General features: G+C 44.7%; 1 protein-coding gene across 5 annotated transcripts in view; it reads right to left on the reverse strand.

Moving 5' to 3' along the window:
* The window catches only part of SPAG17 (sperm associated antigen 17), a 290,246-nt gene that overhangs the window by 251,743 nt on the left and 20,361 nt on the right, over positions 1–18,142 (reverse strand). The window lies entirely within an intron of this gene.

Consider the following 18,142-nt stretch of genomic DNA (forward strand, 5'->3'; position numbering starts at 1 on the left):
AATAACCCCAGTTCCCTCAGCCTCTCCTCATAAGTCATGTGCCCGAGCCCCCTAATAATTTCCGTTGCCCTCTGCTTGACTCTCTTCAATTTGTCCACATACTAGCCTCTACAATTGAAAAAGAAGCTGAATTTTGTTTGCTGTTGAAAAAAATAAATGAAAAAGAGTTCCAAGTTCCTAGCCTGAAGAATTACGAAATACCAAATGTAACTTCCTGAAATTTAGAGCATTAAGATATTTCAAAACAAAACTTTTATGAACAAAAAGGAATATTACTATTATTTATGAACAAAAGGAATATTTACTATTATTATTCTATTTATTAGAATATAAATGACAAGGGCAAATTATGCTCTATTAAATACCAACAAATGAGCACCAGAACTACCAGGTTGCAAATGTGCTGACATATTTCCTAGAAGAATGTATGCAGAATGATATGAAAAAAAGAATCCAAACTCAACACTGCAGAAATACAAAACAAAAACAAAGTATACCATGTGGTCATTCTTTGGTGATATCTCCATAATGAGAGTATCAAACTACGCTGGAGAACGAGTAAGGGAGACAGTTACTCTCCCTGTCTTCTGAGCGTCTTTTCCTTGAACTTCTTCCTTGTGGCAACCCTGCCCCTTGCCAGGGCCCTTCCATGGTCCAACTCATCTTCCCCATCAGCCCATCTCCAGGGCTTCAGCATAAGAACCAGAAGCAGTGAAATTAGAAGCATTTTGGCTGGGATTCACACTGTGTGGAAGTTTGAAAATCTCACCCTTTTTAATCATATGTCCACATGCTCCAATTGCAAACCTTACAATAAAGATGCATAAGGCCTTGTCTACACTACAGGGGGAGATCGATCTAAGTTACGCAACTTCAGCTACGTGAATAACATAGCTGAAGTTGACGTACTTAGATCTACTTACCGCACGGTCCATGCTACGCAATGTTGACTGGAGATGCTCTCCTGTCAACTTCCCTTGCGCTTCTCATTCAGGTGGAGTACAGGAGTCGACGGAAGAGCGATCTGCAGTCGATCCATTGATCACCACAAGTCGAACCCCCGGTAAGTGTAGATGTAAGCAGTGTCAGGATGAGCTCCACCCTGACATCTGGTGGTGAGGTGTGGCAAGTTGTGGAAAAGAACTTCAGGGGCCGATCTCATTTGCATAGGCACACCCGCCCCGCCTAGAATGAGGCCAGAGCCGCCCAAATGGTCACTTTGGCTGCTGTGGGATCCCCAGTGTCTCTGTTATTGGGGCAGGAAGAATAAATTGTTATTACCCTGACTATGGGAACTGTGCTTGGAACTGTACTTGGCCTTTTGTTATGATGGAGGGACTCACCATCAACTAAGTGGCACTCGCTAGGCAAGGGTCATGGGTTCCAAAACTCTGTAAATTGAGAGAGGCTGGGGACAAGTATTAATACTTGGTGGCATGGGCCCCTTCGTGAGGGGCCCATGCCAAGCCTTACATGCTAATTGCACTTCTTCCTCTCTCCACTGTGGAATATCAGAGCTAATTTTGATTTCATTAGAAGTCTAGTTACAGGCTGCTGAGCTCACTTGGGGCTAACAGTGCACCAGCACTGAGGCTCCCCTACTACAAGCTGAATTCACCAAAGAGCTGACCTGATTAAGAGCTGAAATCACTGAGCGTTGTGTTAAGTAGTGCGGGAGCCTGAAGATATATTGTGGAGCAGTTTGTGGGACGGCTGGAGTGCCTTGTGGACAGGCTGGTGGAGCAGTTCGTAGGACGGCGGGAGCTGCTGGTGGGACGCAGAGCAGTTTGTGGACCGGCTGGTGGAGCAGTTCATGGGACGGCGGGAGCTGCTTGTGGGCCACGGAGCGGAGCGGAGCGGAGCGAAGCGAAGGAGTTTGTGGGGCGGCTGGCGGAGCGGAGCGAAGGCCTATGGAGCTTTGGGGCGGTCAGCTTCAGATCATGTAAGGTGCCTCTTACCCCCATCCCATCTCCACCCAGGTTGGGAGGTAAAGCTCCGCAGATAAACTTTCGAACTCTGGGGCTGCCCTGACCAGGGACAGAGACTTTTGGGTCATTGGACTTTTGGGACTTTGGGTGATTTGGGGTTGCTGGACTCAAGAACCAAAGGGAAAGGGGCATGCCCCAATTTGCTTGGGGTGGGTTTTTTTTGCTCACTGGTTGTGTTATGAATCCTGTTGGTGGTGTTTCCCCAACATAATGCCACATTGTTTCTCTCTGTTATTAAAAGGCTTTTTGCTACACTCAGACTATGTGCTTGCGAGAGGAGAAGTATTGCCTCTTGGAGGCACCCAGAGGGGGTGGTATATATTTGTCCCAGGTCACTGGGTGGGGGCTCGAGCCGGTTTGCATTGTGTTATTGGAATGGATCCCCTAGATATTGAACCCGGCCCTTGTTGCTGCCAACTCTGACGGGCAGAAGGGTTACATAAACAAGGCCTAAGTAAGGTGTTTCAGTGGTCAACATAGTAACAGGAGGCTGATTGGCTAGCCAATGCCAGACAGCCATCATTTGTAGGCATCATGAGAATAGCAGGTTTTAAGGAGGAATTTTAAAAAGAATAAAGTGGTGGCTTTATGAAATTTGATGGAGAATTCTTCCAATTCACAAAGGTTGGTATACAGGAATGTATGAATGTGTTTGTGGGGAAAAAAAGAGATAATCAAGCTCAGCATTGTTGGCAGAGCAAAGGCAGGGGTCAACTTTGCATAAAGAAATTACATTTGATAGGTAAGGTGAGTGGAGGGCTCTCTCCTTGACCTTCCAATTTTATTCACTCTTCACCTCTCCATGTGTTCCTACCAACTCCTTAAACTGTTTTAGGAGGAAAATAACTAAACACGTACAGCTTGGCTAATTGATCACTGGGAATGAGAAAAAAAGATATGTAACAGTCTACAAATATTTCACAGTGTAAGCATTTAGGATGGAGGGAGGGAAATGGTTCATTGTAGTCCACGATGGCATGACTACGAGTAATGGGATGAAAGAATGAAAAAGAAAACTTAGACCTTGTCTACACCCGCAGCGGTGAGTAGGGTACGTGTAGCTACACACAACAGTGAAAGGCTCTGGCAGGGGGGAGGCAGCAGGGAAAGCTCTGGCAGCCATTTCCTTTTCCCAGCTGCCTCCTCCCTCCGAGAGCCCTTCCCTGCTGACAGAGCCTTTCATCATAGTAAGGAACAGCTCTGGCAGCAGGGAGGCAGCAGGACATTACACTGCTACAAACAGCAGTGTAGACATGAGAGGCACTGCTTGGGTGTGTAGAGAGCCATGTAGGGTATATACCAGGGGAGCCAAACTGTGGCTCTTTTACAGTTAGGGTGAAGCTTGTGGAGTCCCCCACACTTACCCAAATGAGAGGGCTTCTGCCCTGCGGTGGGGTGGTGGGGCTAGGAGCTTCTGCTAGAGGTGACTGTACCTGCTGAGAGCAGGGGGCACAATTTAAAGGTTCACCCCGCCCCCAGCCCCCACACACACAGCAGCCTAGGTCATTCCCAGGACGCCATTTCAGATTTTGCTGCAGGCGGGGCAGGCAGCTTTAACCGTGATTCCAGAGACTACTTGGGCAATTGAAAACTCTTGGTTTTTTGCAGATAGTAACTTAGATACAGTGCTCCTTTTAGATAATAATTTCTAATTCCTATATAAAGAAAGAAAATTTAATAAATATTAGACCCACTCAGCTCTAATACTAACATGTTCTGACATTTTGTGTCAAAAGGGACACCGGTTAGGTTTAAACATTTAATGTATGTTCTTACTTTGTTACTAACTCTTGAATACAACAATTGAAAGAAATGTAGAAAAATATAGATTACTCTCTATCACTTTTTTGCAGTTCATCAACCTTGGAGTAGATCATTTAACTTTTGGAAACATCCTACTAGGGCAAGGCCCTTTGAGTTATACCGCATCTTCCTGGGGCTCTTGGTGTGTTACCCCACTACAAATAATAGACTAGAAACTGACTTTAAACAGGAGTGAAACGGACAATTTCAAGTCACTTTCATAGTATTGCCAACCCCAAATGTTCAAAAATCATGAATCAGGCTCTCCAAAAATCATGAGATTGGCTTTAAAATAATGAGATTATGTAAAAATAATATATTTGGTGTTCTTTTTATTTACATTCTGCTTTTTGAGCCTTTAGGGTGTGCTGGGGTCACATTTTGAAGCTTTCTCCACAGCCACAAGGGCTGGAAACGTCATTTTTCTTTAAGACTGAAGGCTGAAATCATCACATATCACTTGACTCCAGGAGCTGGGGCTTTAAGAAAACAATAGTTATCAGACTCTCATAAAAAAATCATGAGAGTTGGCAACACTGCTTCTGTTTAAAGGCTAGCTACTTTCCAGAAGGGTCTTAAACACAACACTACAGTGATTGAGTTGCAGTTTCCACAGGAGAATATTTTAAACTAAACACCAAGAAAATTCAACATTTTAAAGTTCAGAAAAAAATTGAGACTTCTGAGGTATATCATGGTAACTGCAGGTAGGAAAGGAAAATAAACAGGTACAGGAGCTCTGGGCAGCTCTTCCTCTTGAAAAAAATTGGAGGGTCAAATCTTCGAGTCCTTAATCAAGTAAAACTATTGCCATCAGTGCCTCCACTCATAGATATTAACATCACAGTGAAGGTGTGATAACATGTGGTCAATAACTATACACGTCATACCTAAATATCTGAGCCGTCTTATCCAGAGTTACACATCTTATATGCATCGGCTCAGGGACTACATATTCTGAACAGTGCTGAACGCAGATGAATAATACAAATCATGAAAATAATCATCAACTTTATGGACTCGGTGGATGCAATTTCTGTTCTTTGTTCTGGAATTGACCTGGATACAGCTGAAACCCTAAGAAGTTGAGGTATAATCACATCTGATACTCATACGACACTTTTTCATGCCTTCCTTTTCTCAAACTCAGAACAAAAAATGACAAAACAAAATCGTTTTCCGTTAAAATCTAAAATTGCCCAGCAGGTATTGCTGTACAACCCAGTCTGGAGCAGAACCTGCCACCCATTGGCAGTTAAGTGCTCTCCTCTCATCTGACACTCTTTCTTTCTTTCTTCCTGACCTCTGTGCTGCTTTTTATACTGTCAACCATGATATCCTTCCCAATTGCCTGACTGAGACTGACTGGGCTGCAGTTCCCAGGATCCTCCTTCTTCCCTTTTTTAAATATGGGCACTACATTAGCCTTTTTCCAGTCGTCCGGGACCTCCCCCGATCTCCATGAGTTTTCAAAGATAATGGCCAGTGGCTCTGCAGTCACATCCGCGAACTCCTTTAGCACTCTTGGATGCAACGCATCTGGCCCCATGGACTTGTGCACGTCCAGCTTTTCTAAATAGTCCCGAACCACTTCTTTCTCCACAGAGGACTGGTCACCTCCTCCCCATGCTGTGCTGCCCAGTGCAGTAGTCTGGGAACTGACCTTGTTCGTGAAGACAGAGGCAAAAAAAGCATTGAGTACATGAGCTTTTTCCACATCCTCTGTCACTAGGTTGCCTCCCTCATTCAGTAAGGGGCCCACACTTTCCTTGACTTTCTTCTTGTTGCTAACATACCTGAAGAAACCCTTCTTGTTACTCTTAACATCTCTTGCTAGGTGCAACTCCAGGTGTGATTTGGCCTTCCTGATTTCGCTCCTGCATGCCCAAGCAATATTTTTATACTCATCCCTGGTCATTTGTCCAATCTTCCACTTCTTGTAAGCTTCTTTATATAGTGCCCATCTTCAAAAAAAAGAGAAGAAGGAGAATCCGGGGAACTACAGACCCGTGAGCCTCACCTCTGTCCCTGGAAAAATCATGGGGCAGGTCCTCAAGGAATCCATTTTGAAGCACTTGGAGGAGGGGAAGGTGATCAGGAACAGTCAACATGGATTCACCAAGGGCAAGTCATGCCTGACCAACTTGATTGCCTTTATGATGACATAACTGGCTCTGTAGATATGGGAAAAGCGGTGGCTGTGATATATCTTGACCTTAGCAAAGCTTTTGATATGGTCTCTCACAGTATTCTTGCCAGCAAGTAAAAAAGTATGGATTATAAGAGGAATGGACTATAAGGTGGATAGAAAGCTGGCTAGATTGTCGGGCTCAACGGGAGTGATCAATGGCTCCATGTCTAGCTGGCAGCCAGTATCAAGTGTGGTGCCCCAGGGGTCGGTCCTGGGGCTAGTTTTTTTCAACATCTTTATTAATGATCTGGATGATGGGATTAATTGCACCCTCAGCAAGTTCGCAGATGACACTAAACTGGGAGGAGAGGTAGATACGATGGAGGGTAGGAATAGGGTTCAGAGGGCCCTAGACAAAGTAGAGGATTGAGCCCAAAGAAATCTGATGAGATTCAACAAGGACAAGTGCAGAGTTCTTCACTTAGGAAGGAAGAATCCCATGCACCGCTACAGGCTGGGGACCGACTGGCTAAGCAGCAGTTCTACAGAAAAGGACCTGGGGATTACAGTGCACGAGAAGCTGGATATGAGTCAGCACTGTGCTCTTGTTGCCAAGAAGGCCAACGGCATATTGGGCTGTATTAGTAGGAGCATTGCCAGCAGATCGACGGATGTGATTATTCCCCTCTCTTCGGCACAGGTGAGGCCACACCTGAAGTATTGTGGCCAGTTTTGGTCCCCCCACTACAGAAGGGATGTGGACAAATTGGAGAGAGTCCAGTGGAGGGCAACGAAAATGATTAGGGGGCTGGGGCACATGACTTACGAGGAGAGGCTGAGGGAACTGGGGTTATTTAGTCTGCAGAAGAGAAGAGTGAGTGGGGATTTGATAGCAGCCTTCAACTACCTGAAGGGGGGTTCCAAAGAGGATGGAGCTATGCTGTTCTCAGTGGTTGCAGATGACAGAACAAGAAGCAATGGTCTCAAGTTGCAGTGCGGGAGGTCTAGGTTGGATATTAGGAAAAACGATTTCACTAGGAGGATGGTGAAGGACTGGAATGGATTACCTAGGGAGATGGTCCTGTTTTGAGTAGGGGATTGGACTAGATGACCTCCTGAGGTCTCTTCCAACCCTAATATTCTATGATTCTATGATTTAAACTTCACAGAGATGACATTGGGAGGTCAGCCTCCCTTATCGGCAGCAGAATGGCTGTACAGAATTAAAAAGTGGCCAAGAAGAACTAAGGAGGACTTTCTCTGTGAGGTTATGATGCACTCCACCACTGAGAAACAGGAATTGAAGGAGTGGCGGGATAGCAAGAACAGGGACCGAAAGGAGAACGCGGCACACCAGAAAGAAGCCATGGAGCGGCTCTTAAATGTTATGGAGTGCCAAGTGGACACGCTCGAGGTGATACTAGTTCCTCAAACTGAGCAGCTCCACGCCCGCCCTCCCCTGCAGCTGCTGTCACAAAACTTTCACATGCGCCCGCACCCCTCACCCCCAACACACTGTTATCAACCTCCTGGCTTCACTCTCTACATGCAGCATTCCACTACTCCCTCCTCACAGTCCAGCAGTGTGGACTCCCACTACCCACTGCACTCAACACCAATCCCTCTGCAGTTTGGCCCTGCTGAAGTACAGCACCCGCTGCATTGTACTCCAAAGGAGAAGGCTGGGTATGATCCCTGGACATACACAAATCTGTAGCCATCCCAGGACCCCTCCTCTTCTGGAGACCTTCCCTTCCCCCATCCCCCTCCCTGCTGATGTATTTTTGTCATTTGACTCTCTCCTCTGGTTGTTGTCTTTTATTAAAAGAATTGTGTTGGTTTGAAAGCAATCTTTATTCTATTAAGTGAAAGCAAAAAGAGCACTGCAAAGCAACATGCAATTATGTTAAATCCCCTTATTGCAACATGTGTACCAGTCACCTCCTAGCATTACAAGCACTGCAATCCTGAGCATAGTAACAAATATTAGTGGCTTTCAGCTTCAAATTGCTGCCTCAAGGCATCCCTGATCCTTATGGCCCCGTGCTGTGCCCCTCTAATAGCCCTGGTCTCTGGCTGTTCAAACTCAGCCTCCAGGCACTGAGCCTCTGCGGTCCAGCCCTGAGTGAAGCTTTCACCCTTCTCTTCACAAATATTATGGAGCGTACAGCACACGGCTATAAGCACAGGAATATTGTCATCGGCCATGTCCAGCTTCCGATACAGACATCGCCAACAGGCTTTTAAACAGCCAAATGCACACTCAACAGTCATTCTGCACTTGCTCAGCCTGTTGTTGAACTGCTCCTTGCTGCTGTCAAGTTGCCCTATGTATAGCTTCATAAGCCATGCCATTAAGGGGTAGGTGGGGTCTCCCAGGATCACAATGGGCATTTTGATTTCCCCTACGGTGATCTTCTGGTCTGGGCAGAAAGTCCCTGCTTACAGCTTCTTGAACAGGCCAGTGTTTCGAAAGATGCGTGCATCATGCACCTTTCTGGACCAGCTTGCGTTAATGTCTGTGAAACGCCGATGGTGATCCACAAGCGCTGAGAGAACCATTGAGAAACACCCCTTGCGATTAATGTAGTCAGTGGTGAGGTGGTCTGGTGCCAGAATTGGAATGTGCATGCCATCTATTGTCCCTCCACAGTTAGGGTAGCCCATTTATGCAAAGCCATCCACACTGTCACGCATGTTGCCCAGAGTCAAGGTCTTTCAGAGCAGGATGCGATTAATAGCCCTGCACACTTCCATTAACATGACTCCCAACGGTCGACTTTCCCACTCTGAACTGGATAGCGACTGATCAGTAGCAGTCTGGAGTAGTCAGCTTCCATAGTGCCATTGCCACATGCTTCTCCAATGACAGGGCAGCTCTCATTCTCATGTCCTTGCGTCGCAGGGCTGGGGTGAGCTCAGCACATAGTCCCATGAATATGGCTTTCCTCATCCGAAAGTTCTGCAGCCACTGCTCATCATCCCAGACATGCATCACGATGTGATCCACCACTCAGTGCTTGTTTCCCGAGCCCAAAAGCCGCGTTCCACTATGGTCAACACCTCCGTGAATGCCACAAGCAATCTCGTGTTGTAGCTACTATGCGTGGCAAGATCAATGTCACACTGCTCTTGCCTTTGTAGTTTAAGGAATAACTCCACTGCCGCTCATGACGTGTTGGTCAGAGCAAGCAGCATACTGGTCAGCAGTTTGGGATCCATTCCTGCAGCCTGTAAGAGGCAGGGCATGCAGTACACAAACCGTTGAAAGATGGCGTCAAATGTGGATGGAAGCACAGGGATTGCTGGGATGCGAAGCAATGCATCACGGGGCATTGCGACTGGACCCATGATGCCCCGCGGCCCCCTCTATCTTCCCACAAGATAAAGAGAAAGAGGTGCTCTGGGGGATAGCTGCCCAGAGTGCTCCGCTCCAAATAGCGCTGCAAGTGCCGCAAGTGTAAACACGCTATTGCGCAGGCAGCTGTCAGAGTGAACACACAACAGCGATTTTCCTTCTGCGCTCTCTGAGCAGCGCTGTAACTGCCGGTGCTGTAACTTTGCCAGTGTAGACGTGCCCTTATTCTGTGCAGTTAAGAGCTCTGTCTGGGAGCACACCTCCTGTACGAAACTCGCGGGGGATGGGGGAAGGGCTGCCCTCCCTAACTGGTACCCTTGGTCACACACCCCCAAGTATGCCCCCCACTTTTACCCTCAGTGGCCCCTCCCTGCAGCTCCCAGCTGTTTGCTGCTGCCGCTCTACACAGCCACAGCTCCCAGCTTGCCAGCTCCAGCAGCTGCCATGCAAGGAGGAGACTCTGCGACACTATGTGACCAAGCGGGGCCAGCAAACTCTGGCAAAAATCGGAGCGGGGGGGGGAGCTGAGGAGGGGAATGCTACATGTAGTCCTGAGCCCCGGCAGGTGTGCCCTGCCAGGCTGAAACCCTGAGCCCCAGCAGGCATGCCCCAGTTCTCGAACTTCTGAAGATCGTCATCTGCGGGTCAGAGAATGAATAAGTTTGGCCATTCCTGGTATATACCCTAGGGTTCAGGTGTGTACAGTACTCTACTTTACCCTACTCCCCTAAGTCATGCTATACTGTCTACAATGCTTTTACCGATGCCAGCTGGGCATGCAATGTCTGTACTCTTCATGCCACTGGAAATGTAAATGTACTTTTAGACTGAATATCAGGTAACATCTCTTAATTAGACTTTAGAATAACCTAATCTTCATTAATCTTTATTAGATTTTAGAATAATCTCCTTCAGGAAGTGGTGGAGTCCCCATATAAAGGCATTATACAAATCAATATTATGCCCTCACCTGGAATACTGTGTTCAGTTTTGGTCATATTATGTCAAAAATGATATACCAGTAATAGAGGGTATTACAGAAAGATGATAAGAATGATTAGAAGCCTGGAAAAACTTCCATGTGAAGAAAGTTTGAAAAGATTAGGACTGCTTACCTTAGAGAGGAGAAGATACTGCTGGAGGAATTCTGCACCAAAAAATTAAAAATTCTGTGCACAATACTTTAAAATTCTGCATAATTCTGCATATTTTATTTGTCAAAATAGCACTATATAACCATGCCAGTTTCAATTATTTAGGTAATTTATTTCAAAATAAATATGTCAGCAACTATGTATGTAACAATAGAGACAACAAAAATAATTCCCCCAGGAGTAGAGAGTTAAAGAAATCACTATGACAACCCAATTCCTGCTTCTCCACTCCCTAACCCACAGAGCCCAGCCGGGGGGCCAGACACTGACATCCCTTCCCTCCCGAGCCCAGTCGTGGGACCCCCCTAGCCCAGACACCTGCACCTTCTCCCCCCTAGAACCAGGGCCGGCTCCAGCTTTTTTGCCGCCCCAAGGAAAAAAAAACCAAAGCTGAGCTGCCACCGAAGTGCCACCGAAGAGGAAGAGAGGGACTGAAGGGCCCGCCGCTGAAGACCCGGATGTGCCGCCCCGATGACGGACGGAGTGTCGCCCCTTTGTATTGGCTGCCCCAGCCACCTGCTTCCTTTGCTGGTGCCTGGAGCTGGCCCTGCTCAGAACACAGCTTTGGGGCATCCCCTCGGCCCGGTTACCCACACCCTCCCATCCCCAGAATCCAGCCGCAGGGCTCCCCCATCCCAGACACCCACACTCCCTGCCCCCAGAGCCCAGCCACAGGGCAGTCCCCAGCCCATACATCTGCGCCCCTTCTCCCAACAAAGCCTATCCATGGAGGACCCTCCCACAAGCCCAGACACCCTCAGCCCCTGCCCTCCCAGAGCCCAGCTGCAGCATGCCTTTCCAGCCAAGACACCTGCACCCCCTCCTCCCACAGAGCCCAGGGATCCAGAGGGAGAAACAGCCTGATGCTGGGTCCGGAGGTTGTATGGAGTTTTCCTGCACACCACCTCCTTCCTTCAAGACATGCTGGGAACTGCAGCTGCTGGGAACCCTCCACCCCCGCCCTCGCCCCCCCGCAGTCTCTTCTATATGTGAGCTGGGGAGCTGGGCTTTGTCTGGTCTGGCAGTCCCTAGTGGCGGCCAGCAGTTCTGCAGCCCATTTCTGTGAGGAAACAAGGAAATTCTCCTCAAAACATTAATTCTGTTCAAATTCTGCATTGCACTGTGGCATAGAATTCCCCCCCGGAGTAAGAAGAATAGGCAGGGACATGCTAAAGATATATAAAATGAAGAAATGGTATAGTGAAGGAAGATCAGGAATTTCTGTACATCCTTCTCGAAGTTCAAGACCAAGGGAACATTCAATGAAATGGAACAGGAGCAAACTTAAAAGTGATAAAAAAAATACTTTTTCACACAATTCACAATCAGCCCGTAGAACTTATTGACACTAGATATCATAAAGGCCAAGAGCTTAGCAGAGTGGAAGTGCAGGTAACTCTGAACAACCCCACCAGATTTATTTAATATCTAGACTAGCATATTGCTCTACATTAGGAAGCAAATTCTAGCTTTCCAGAACTCATCAATTATGTACTGCCCTAAACCATACCACAGTGATCAAGAGAAATAATGAGCCATAATGGTGAGTAAATAAACCATTTAATTCAAAAGATAGAGCAAAGATTTCTAATAATTCAGAAAGGAAGAAACATGGTTATTATAGTGGTAATAGCAGTGATGTGTATATTAAAGTTGAGAGGCAGTGTGGTCAAGTGGATAAGTCCCAGTTCTATTCCTAGCTCTGTCACTGATTTGCTGTGTTAGCTTGGGCAACACACTTCATCTCTCACTCCTATCATTTATCTGTCTTTTTAGAATTGAAGATTCTTGAGGCAGGGATTGTCTTTTACTGTGTGTCTGTACAGTGCCTAGCAAAAATGGGCCCTGATCTTAGAGGGGCCCTCTAGGCCTACCATAAAACAAATAATAATTACACACAGAAAAACTACCTTAAAAGAATGTTAAGGTTGCAAAGTCAAGCACTCTAAAATTAAAAAATGCCAGTATTAAGGTTGTCCATGCAACCTTAATTTCCCCCCCTTCTGCATATGCATTATGATAGTTGTTAATTACATGATCACATACTATTTTTTCCACAAGAGCCCTGCCTCGATTGGTGCACAGGATGGACAGTGCTCACTGAATGAGCAGCTATGTAATATTTCGTGTTATCCCTATTGTTCAATGTATCACCTTATGCCTTATGTACTTCATACTATTCAAACCCTGCTCTGAAGAGAGAATTATTAATTTCCTCAAGGAATTTTCTATGGTGCTCATTACTATAGTATCTGAGTGCTTCACAAACATAAACTAATTTATTTTCACAACACATCTGTGAGGTGAAGGGGTATTATCATCCTCATTGTAAAGACAAGGAACTGAGGCACAGAGGGATTAAGGCAAAAAGTATCCACTGATTTTGGGTGCCCAATTTCAGATGCCTGTGGTCTGATTTTTCATTATATTGAATTTCACATATTCAAAACTCAGCTCCTATTGACTTCAATTGAAGCTCTGAGTGTTCAATTCTTCAACAATTCATTCCCCCACAGTCTCAAGTTGGGCACCCGAAAAGAGGAAAACACAATCAGTGACCACCTATGAAAAGTTTGGTTTAAGTGACTTTCCCAGCATCACACAAGTATTCTGTGGTTAAGAATCCAGTTCTCCAGGGCAGCATTCAAATGCCTAATCTAAGCGACCCTCTTTCCCTCTTTTTTCTTCCTGCAATCCTCTGCCTCATTCATTACACTCCTTCCAACTTCTGCAACAAATAAGGCAGGGCTTTTACAAACCATGGCTTCATTTATTACACAATCCTGATTCATCTCCAGGGCATGGTTCATCCCTGTGCATAGAATGAGGCAGGGGTCTTATGGAAAAAAATAGTAAGGGATTATGTAATTAAAGAGAGTGTATCATAACAGGAGACCCAGTAACTACAGTCTTCTGCCTCTGTTTCTCCCAAGCCTGACCCCTTCTGCCCTGTCCATTCCAGACTCTCACAGTCCTGTCTCCTCCTTGAACTTCTCTGCCTGGCTTCTCTTTCCAGTCCCAGTTTCCATTTTTTCTGGCTCCTTGTCCTAGTCTCCTTCCCCAATCAATTCCAGTTCCATCCCACCTCCTGGCTTCTGTCTGATCTCAGCCTTTCTCTCACACTGGCTTCCAATTCTCCCTACCGCAGTTCCCTCCCAGTTCTCAGCCTCAGTCTCCTTTCCCAGCTAGTCCTAGTTTTACCAACCATAATCCCTGTCAGTTGCCAGTCCCAGTCCCATCACCAGGTTCCTTGTTCCAATAAACTCCCTCCACTGCTTCCTCTCCCCTTCAAGTCCTGTTCTTTCCCCCTTTGCATTTGGGACAAGTGGCTCGGGCACTAGAAAGGGGGTATTAAGAACACACATGCACAAAAACAGATCTTCAGAGAATGTAGCTGACAAACTCTAACAAGTCAGTAGTGAGCATATGCAATCTGAGATTTTTCAAAAGTTTATAATGGGGCCAAATTCAAGCATTTTTTCATTGGCACAGCAGAAGGTACATCCCTGACACCAGGGCATCTCTCCTGCTACCTTTCAAGTCCTTGCTTCAATGAAAGGAAATGCTACATCTTCCCAATAAAACAGTTATAAGCAGGCCCACCGATGGGAGGAAGGGCAGGGGGGCAAAGGGTGCAATTGCCCAGGGGCCCAGAAGATTTAAAAGGGTCCGGGGGCCACCAGCCACCGCCGTTGCTGCGGTAGCAGCAGTGGCTGCCGGGAGCCCCGGGCCCTTTCAAATTGCCTGGATGAGCTGCAGGGCTCCTAGGCACATGCGACTGCTCCGGGCCCCGTGCTTTGGGGGACCCCACGGGCCAGCGCGGTTGGTCCCAGAAGTAATGGTGTCCTGGAAGTGACAAATCGTCACTTCCGCCCTGGGGCCCAGAATTGCTCTCAGTGGGCCTGGTTATAAGGACATTTTTAATATGGTCAAAACAAAGTATTTTACAGTAATCTCATTCTTGGAAACAGCTATTTTTACTGAAACAATTTTTGTTGGGGGGAAAAAAAAAAAAGCCTGCAGCAGAGACCTGGCATGGAAAATTTCAGCCCAGATGGTTAAAGTTTGGCAAAATTATAGGCAACTGAAAACAGGATCTTATAGTGGGAAGAGTTCGGCAACTATAAGTATAGGTGTCCTTAACAGCTCTAACTGTAATAATAAGAATAATGATGGCTAGCACTTATAAAAAAATTTCTGGGTCACTTTTTTTGTTTGTTTGTTAGGAGCTCCAATTCCTCCATGGTTTGCAGAAGGACATTGAAATTTGGATAGTCCTAGGATCAGAGAGGTTTTTTGGCTCCATGAAAATCTGTTCAAATTTAGGCAAATTATGTGCTGTTGAAAATTCCCATTTGTTTTTTGTTTTTGTCATAACAGCTTGCTTTTGATGGCATGCAAAAAACCCTCCACTTTCTATAGCACTGCACATCCTGCTCCAGTATCACATTTCAGCATTTCACAAACTCAAACTGCAGATACAACATAAACAAACTGGATGCTCCTGGTCATGCTCCATAGAATACCCTTTGGCCTAAGGGAAAGTGCACAGCTCTAGAAGTACGTCTACATTGCATCTGGGAGCAAGCCTCTCAGCCCAGGTTCACAGACTTGTGTTAGTGAGGCTAACACTAGCTCATTAAAAATAGCTGTGTAGGGATTGCTTTGATGTTGCAGGTTGGGCTGGAGTTTGGGGGTGGACTTGAGAGCCAGAGCACAACATCAAAGCAACATCTACACAGCTACTTTTAGCACAAACCTCACTGACACAAGTTTGTGGACCCAGACTGGGAGTCTCACTCCTAAATGCAGTGTAGACATATCTTAGGAGTCCAGCAACTGTGAGTTCTAGACTTACTTATATTGACGATTGTGTACAATTCTAGAATTATTCAAAGCCCTTGTTATTAAGCAGTTCCTCTACTTAGATATTTGGTTACCACTTACTCAATACTCTGACAAAGTACATTCACCTGCAAAAAATCCTGCACACCTTTCCAATTTTTTGGAATATTAACATCTGATAGCAATGCCTGGTTTGATAAATATATACATAATCAGAAATTTCACTCAATATAATAAAATAACCAGAAACAACACATCCTGGGTAGTATAAAGAGGCTCACTCTCCATTATAGTAACACACTGTTAAATAGAGAGATTTGATTATTATATTAATGTAGACTGTTTCTCTAAATGCGAGCACACTGTTGTAGTAATTATCATTTTGTCTCTGATTCTTATATTAGTATTTGTAAATCTATTAAAATGTCCTGAATACATAAACAGATAAAAACATACAAACAAAAACAGTTCCTCACACACAACTAAGAGTTTACACAAACTAGAAGAAGAATCCAGATCACTACGATGCTCAAATCCCATTCATTTAACCACCCTGCCTATCAGAAACTGCCTGCCATCTTTGTCCTTAGTTATACTGTCTGTAAAATGAGGCTGCTCATTCATCTGTAACCTACTGTTTCAGTGTGAGATGTGTGCTCTTTTAGTGGCTGATTCACACACAATACCAGACTTCACTTGCTGCCAGCGAATACAGTAAGTCCCGTAAATCAAGCAGTAGAAGTCTATGCTGCAGTTCTGAATAATATCTATCTTTACCTTTTTCCTTTAAAAAACCCTAGGAAATTATATTAAAATATGCATAAGAACGTGATTAAGCTTGCAAATCAAACAATTGAAAGTCAGAAAATCCCTAAATTAAGGCCGCTCATCCATATGAATTATGATTCAGTTTTTAACTGCATAATGACATACTCTTTTTTTCCACAGGACCCATCTCATTCTGTCTGCAGGGTGGAAAGTGCTCAGGGAATTAATTAAGACTATAATGTGAAAGAGGCTTTTGTTTGTAGGATCCCTGCCTCATTCCCTGTAGGTATGTAGTGAATGAGGCAATGGCCTACAGAAAGAGAAAGGAAGGTCTTGTGGTTAAGACAGTAGAAATATAATGGGACAAATAATGGAAAGGCTGACAAGGACTTGCTCAATAAAGAATTAAAGGATGGTAATGTACTAAATGCCAATTTAACATGGTTTAATGGAAAACAGGTCTGTCAAATGAACTTGTCAGCATTTTTTGATGAAATCACAAGTTTTGTTGATAAAAGTAACTGTTGACATAATATACATGGACTTCCATAAGGCAGTTGAGTTAGTACAGTATGACAATATGATTAAAAGTATCAAACAAATTTATTATTGCACATATTAAGTGGAATACTAACAGATCTCAAAATGTAATTATAATGGAGAATCATTATTGAATAGTGTGTTTTTAGTGGGGTCCTATAGGGACTGGTTTTCAGCTATTTATCAATGCTTTTTAATATTTCTATTAATGATCTGGAAGAAAATATAAAATCATTGCTGATACAGTTTGCAAATGACATAAAAACTGGAGGACTGGTAAATAATGAAGAGGACAGATCACTGATCTGTCCTGGGTCCAGTTCTATTCAATATCTTCATAAATGATTTGGATAATAGCCTAGAGAGCACACTTATAAGGCCTCAGATGGACTACTGTGTCTAGTTCTGATACCACCAATTCAAGGATATTGATAAATTGGAAAGAGTTCAGAGAAGAGCCATGAGAATAATTAAAGGATTAGAAAACATGCCTTATAGTGATAGACTCAAGGAACTCAGTCTATTTAGTTTTACAAAGAGGGTTAAAGGAGAGACTTGATTACAATCTGTAAGTACCTATATGGGGAAGAAATATTTAATAATGGGCTCTTCAATCTAGCAAAGAAAGGGATAACACAATCCAATGGCTGGAAGTTGAAACTAGACAAATTCAGGCTGGAAATAAGGTGTAAAATTTTAACAGTGAGAGTAATTAACCATTATACAATTTACCAAGGGTTGTGGTAGATTCTCCATCAGTAACAACTTTTTAAATTAAGATTTCATGTTTTTCTAAAAAATATGCTCTAGGAATTATTTTGGGGAAGTTTTATTGCCTGTGTCATACAGCAGGTCAGACTATATGATCACAATGGTCTCTTCCTGCCTTGGAATCTATTGAAGTTTGCAGATGACACAAAGACTGGTCAGGTGGCAATAATAATGAGGACAGGTTGCTATTACAGAGTCATTTGGACTGCTTGATAAGCTGGGTGTGATCCAGCAACATACATTTCAACATGGCTAAATGCAAGGCCATACATCTAGGCAAAAAGAATGCTTAAAGCAGTGGTTCTCAACCTGTTTACCATTGTGGGCCACATATGCGGCCCAAAATGTGTTATGTGGGCCGCATCCAATACTACCTATATGGCCCTGAGGATGTCACATGGGCCGCAGTTGTGTGCTGATTGGGCCGCAAGTGGCCCATGGGCCACAGGTTGAGAACAACTCGCCTAAAGAATGGGGGACTGTATCCTGGAAATAAGTGACTCTGAAAAGGACCTAGGGTCATGCTGGATAACCAGCTGAACATGAGCTCTCACTCTACTGTAATACTGTGGCCAAAAGGACTAATGTGATCTTTGGATGTATAAACAGAGGAATGTGGAGCAGGAAGGTTACATTACCTTTGAATATGGCACTTGGTGAGACCACTACTAGAATACTGTGTCCAGTTCTGGTGTCCATACTCCAAACAGAAAAAAAAAAGAAGAAGAAGAATTTGAGGACTGGAAAATATGCCTTACAGTAAAAAATTAAAAGACTTTGGGCA

The sequence above is a fragment of the Chelonia mydas genome, chromosome 1 (assembly GCF_015237465.2).
Source record: "Chelonia mydas isolate rCheMyd1 chromosome 1, rCheMyd1.pri.v2, whole genome shotgun sequence".
NCBI classification, from domain to species: domain Eukaryota; kingdom Metazoa; phylum Chordata; order Testudines; family Cheloniidae; genus Chelonia; species Chelonia mydas.